Below are 6,239 nucleotides of genomic sequence, written 5' to 3' on the forward strand. Positions count from 1 at the left end.
GGAAGGAAAGCTTTGTTTTAAGGGCTTTGTTTTGAGAATGGTTTAAACTTTAGAAGCATCAGAGGTTTAGCCGAAAAGGTCAACAGAATCTGTAGATGCCGATGAAGTAAAGAAGAATAGGTATATCACGAAGTATCCATAAGAAAATTTTGTTTATTTGTTTTTAAGTCGAATTTTATGCTCCGATAGGCTAATCGGGACTAAACCTACAGTTTAATGTGGAGTCCGAATCAGTGTGCAATATGCAGATGCTTCCACCAGGGGAGGGGGAAGTAGAAACCAGAACCTCTTCATTATAAGGAGACAACGTTATGCCATTTGAGAAAAAAAATATACAGAAAGAACTGACAGGGAACGTGTTATATTATCACCATAAAAAATGCGTTCGTTCAATAGGGTGTATTGCCAGAGATAAATATTATGAGACTTTCGGAAAACAACGTTATTGTTCACGGAGTTAACTGCCTTGAACCGACAATGAAACACTGTGAAATTGAAAGCACCACCTCAACTTTCGAAGTGGTATGAACTAATGAAACTCCACTTTTGGAAGAGTAAGTTGTTGCTGATTCGACTGATTTTTTCTGTGTGAAATCATTTTTCTGCTAATTTTGGCTAATGGCCAAATTTTGGGGGGGACAAATACACACAGACATTGAAAATACAACCCCCCAAATTATTATTTTAACTGTAGTCCCAGGCGCCAGAGACTCGTTCACCTGCAGGATTAAAGTTTCCAGGGTATACTGGGCAGGATAGAGGTTGACATTTGAGCGCTTTCGAAAAGGTCACGCCAAGCAATCCAAGTCGTCTGTGAAAAGGAGATGAATTACAGGGTATATAGTGATCAATTTCGACGAATTCCTTGCGTCCAAAATCACATATTACCAAATGTAAACTATTTGTTACCTCAGTGCATGTGTTCATCTAACCATATGTGTGTCACTTCTCCCGCATGAGTAACGAAGACTTATCAGAAAAAGGAATAACAACTTAGCTAACAGATTTTTCAATGTTACTTGATTATTACTTTTGGGCAATATTTTGTCAAAATAGCCTTTCATAAGCATGGGGATACTTTATGCAGAATGAACAAAGAATTGGTTTTTCCATGTATGTGTGTACATTCCCAATAAGACATTAATTTTAATCCAAATATCCAGTGGCAGCGATTAGGAGGAGCGTGGGGGGAGTTCCCCCACCACATTTTGCCACTTTTTGTAACCGCACTGTCCTCTTAATGCTAAGACTTTTCTACCAGAAAAAGTAAACTGTCCTTTCCCCCAAGTTTTGGCACCCGATAGCCGTTACTGCATTCAGATACATTTGTCAGTTGCAGTAACTTTGTAAGCCAAGTTTCAGTCAAAAAACTCATATGATGAAAGTAATATGATCAGGAACATGCATTTAAATTACGAAAAAGTAATTTAATCCTTCACCATTGTCTACCATCACAATTTCTATCACTGTCGCGGTCCTAATATATAAAGTGTAGTAGATATGTGCCTTGTAGTTTTGCACTTGAAGGACAAAATGAGATGCAACCAATTCAAATTTATTTCACTACATTGACGTGAAGGAAAGAATGTGATTAGAATGTATGGCTGCGCACACACAAACACTTCCTTGAAGGAGACAAAGTAGTGGAACAAGATGCGAGAATAGATTAGTAAAGAAAGAGGGAAGACACCAAACTCGCACATGTGTGTGTGTGCATGGCAGTTAAAAGAAACATTTGAAGAATGGAACGAGAGAAAGTGAAAGGGATAAAGAGGTTACAAGCTGAGAAAGAAAGCTATAAAAAGGCATTAGGGAGTAAAACAGAAAAGATGAAAAGCAAAGGGAAAAGAAGTGAAGGGAAATCGGGAATGTAAGAGAGAAGGGTATACATATGCATGTATGTAGTACATATATGTGTCTTACATGCATATATATATATATATATATATATACACACACACACACACACACGTATCTGGCCTTACATTTATAACTGCCCACCCAAATCTATTAATATACACCTTCTGCCCACCCGGTCGAAAATTTCTGGCGCCGCCCCTGGGGAGGGGGCAGTTGACCTCCTCCACGCCACTTTTGCCCCCGAACCTCTGTGCCCGAACCACCCGAACTATGCTAAACCTTATCTACCAAGGGAAATTAAACTGTCCTTGCCCCCTCCCCCTTCCAGTTTTGGACCCAATCGCCGCCACTGGCCGTAGATAATGGGGGAGAGGAGAGGGACGATCGCTCTATAGAGTGCAAAACAAAAAATGTGCAAAACTAGCAAAGGCAAAGGAAAGTGGAAAAGAGACTACTGTGAGTAAGCGAAGTCGGTTATGAAATGAATGTTATCATCAGTAGAGCTCGGACTACATATTTTTACATATTTTCTCATTTACTTTAGGCTACATAAATCAACAAATTTCGGGATTGTTTTTCCTATCTTGATCCCTTTTCCTATGTTTTCTATCTCTGAAGCATGATGAAGAAAATTTCTAGCTCATGTGATGTAATATTTTCTAATCAATGAGGAGTGATCCTTTTTCCTATGTTTTCGATCTCTGAAACATGATGAAGAAAATTTGTAGCTCATTTCATGTCATATTTTCTAATCAATGAGGAGATGCATAGTGCTTACGGTCACCTAAAATTGACTGTCAAGTCGAAAGACAGGCTGAAGACAAAAAAAAAAATATACGGGAACTGTTATTTATCGAAAGATCCTGGAGTTCCCCCTCCCCCTCCTTTCTGGTTACATATTTTCGTTTCCCTTAAACTTGACATCTGTGCACAAGAAAACTACTTTCCTGTACGTACCGAGTTACACAATACGTTCGCTTGTACAAAAAGTACCAAAATAGTTTAGTATTTTCATTCCATTGTTCTTTCTGTAGATGCTTTTATTTTACAATTTCTTTCGAAAGTTACAAAGAGCTGTCTTACATATTTACTGTATATGCTACAATAATTTGCGATGTGAAAAGTAATTGAAGACTAAAATTGGTAAACGATATGAGTGCCAAAATAATTCAGACACTGTTTTCCATGTTAAACTGTGAAATGTGCCATGCTTTATAATGTGGTAAACGTGAAAAGAGGTTGGTAGCCCTCGAAGTAGTTCAAAGGGCGTGTAAAGAGGTCACTAGTGTGAACGTTCTTACGGGCTGATGTGCGGAACGATGCGATTTCCCAACACTTTCGCTTTTGGCACTTACAACGTTTACCACTTTTAGTCCTCAATTAATAGTTGACAATAGCCGGCCCCTGGCCGGCGGAGTGGTTAGCAGATCGCGCTACGACGCCAGGGGTCCCGGGTTCGAATCCTGGCCTGGGCATGGATATTTGTGAGTGTCCATTCATCCATATCATCACTCATCCCCATCTTCGTAAATTAGCCAAAAGTGGTACAAAAGGCGAAGTAAAATAAAGCAAATCAAATCAAAAAATAGTTGACAATATTGGTTTCTTAAATAAGTACACGTTGCTCTGCTTCTTTGAGTTTATAAATTTGATACAAATTTTAATTTGAACAACTTATGCCCTTAAACAGCTAACAGAATTCTTGAAATTGCTTGGATACTCGATTATTATTAATATTACATATTTTTTAATAGTACTTATTTAGTTACATATCCTTTTGATAATACAAATTTAGGTACATATTTTTCAGTTATTGTTACATATTTACGTATGTACATATTTTGTACTGTGATATTACATAAAAATCAGGGGTCTATCTAATTATCAGTTTGCAAAGAAATAGTTCTAAAAAAATCTTCTTGCTCGTTTCACCGAGGTGAAACAGTCTTTGTAGCCACATCAAGTTTATACTTACCTGTAACCAGGGGCGACGCCAGGAATAATCATGGGGTGTTGAGGGGGTGCGGAATAAAGTTTAGGGGGTCCGATGTTGAAAATAAAGAAAACATGAAACATGCTTGTATGTTTTAGCCAATAAATCAAATACCAATCAAATTTTAGTAGGCATCTATGATAATAGACTTGCTTCATTTTTTGCTTGATATTAGCACAAAAACGACATGTTTGGGAATTTGAAAGGAACAGCTTATTCAAGGGAGGTCAATGACATGGACCGTCCGAAGGATTTTCTTTCCAGGGAGAGGAAAGCAGGGTATTTTTCCATGGGAGGAAGGTCAAAACAAGCATATTTTCCCGCTAATAGTATTGCTCTAACACTCCTTCGGATTGAAGTTATCATGTTCCTGTAACTCTATTACAATAATTAACATAAATTAATGCAACTGAAATGAAAAAAAATCTCTGCTGATCTTTATAGGGACTGCCATCAGTACACTAAAGTAAATGCGGCTTCTCTTGCAGAGTAGGATCAATGCTTTTCTGTGGTATACAAAAACAGTGGTCTTACTTCAATATCCAACATTCTGCTCTCGATAGCACGCCGACATATGACACTCTAAGAGTTAGCGTTTTCAGTTGAAAATATGTTTTGAAAAATGGATGTTGAAGGGGGTGCGGTAGAGAATTAACCTTTTGGTGCCCAAGCGTCTCGAACGAGATACCCAAAAGTAACTCTCGGGGTACCAAGCGTCTCGATCGAGACGCTGTGTCAAGGTCGTAGTTTATACGTTATAACTTTTCTATTTTTGGCTAAAATATCGATTTTATTTTTTTAAATTGATCCTAACACATGCATTTATTTAACAGAAATTGTTTTTTGCATTTTTGTTTGTCTTCATGAAAATGGAGGGGGAAAGGTGGGAAAATGTACTTCTCTTTTGCGGCTCTTTTCAACGTCAAATTTTTGCCGACAAAGGAAGACCGGCTTTGTTGTTCTGTTGTTACATTGGTCATACGGCAATGATGCAAATATTTTTCTGTTTCTTACATGCCAGCGATAATTTCTATGTGCATTTTGAACTTTTCATATCCTTTTTTTTCGGGGGGCGGGGGGGAGAAACCCCTTTTAAAAAAAAAATTCAGGGGATTTTCCCCCTTTCACCCTCCATATGTGCACCGAATGTGAATAAATTATATATCGTCTGAATCTGTGATTCATTTTGCGTACAACGGTATATCGTTCATATCTCCAGGGCAAATAGTCTCTGAGCTAAAGTTATTTCAAGGTACCGCTGCATTTTGAAGCTTGAATCAGTGGCGTGCCGACAATTCCTTTTGGGGTTTATAACTCAAGTTACATTAGCCATATGATAATAATTCAAAAATTTTTGTGTTCCTTACATGTTAGCGATAATTTCCATATGCATGTCGACACTGTCATGTACTTTTTGCTTGAGGGGAGGGTGGGGGAACAATTTTTTTCCCCGAAATTTTGGAATTTTGAGAGTTAGCCCCCTCCCCCTCGCCACATATACGCCGAATTTGCAAAAATTTCATATAGTCTGAATCGCTGGTTCATTCCGCGTACAACGGTATATCACTCATCTCTCTAGGGCAATTAGCTTCCGATCTACAGTTATTTAATTGAAACTCTGCATTTTGCTCAAAATCGGCTCAGTACCCAGAGGCTTACTTGTGAAAAAGGTCTTGGGCGTCAAAAGGTTAAGGGGTGCGGAAGCACTCCAGATTTGGCCCGGGCTAACACCATCGTGATCCCCTCCCTCCGTGTACAGTCATGGAAAAAGTACTTTCCCCATAGAGCCTTAATGCCAGTAGTCTTGTGAGGGAAGTATTTCTTTGCACGACTGTACAATTTCAGTTATTTTTTTAGGTCAAGTTATGTCAGATGATTAACAATATTTTACCACATTTCCAATGTATCATTTTCTTTCCATTTTGTGTCTCTTTCCACAATAATTTTTCCACAGTGAAGGCTTCTTTGCAAGTTGAGGCCCAGAGTGGTTTATCGATGGCTGTAGCCTAATTTGAAGGTAATACACTACACTACACTTAGTGTTGCTCACGGGACGGGACATGTCCCGTCTCGTCTCGTGTCTCGTCTCGTTTTCGAGACGAGACACGAGACGGGACAAGCCTTTTGAAATTCGAGACGGGACGAGACGGAATGCCTTTCTCGTCTCGTTTTCGAGACGGGACACGAGACGGGACGGGACGGCTTTGGAAAAGTCTCGTCTCGTCTCGAATGTCTCGAAAAAATAAAAGCAAAATATTTAATCAGTTGCAAATACTTGTTTGCTTGGAATAAAGTATTTCAATTAGAAACGTTGATAAGCGTGTATTAAGTCAAAATAAGAAGACTATTCTAGAGAGAGGCATGAATGAATACCTAAACTTCTTTC

This window comes from Lepisma saccharinum, chromosome 6, assembly GCF_977018435.1.
Source record: "Lepisma saccharinum chromosome 6, izLepSacc3.1, whole genome shotgun sequence".
Lineage (NCBI taxonomy): Eukaryota > Metazoa > Arthropoda > Insecta > Zygentoma > Lepismatidae > Lepisma > Lepisma saccharinum.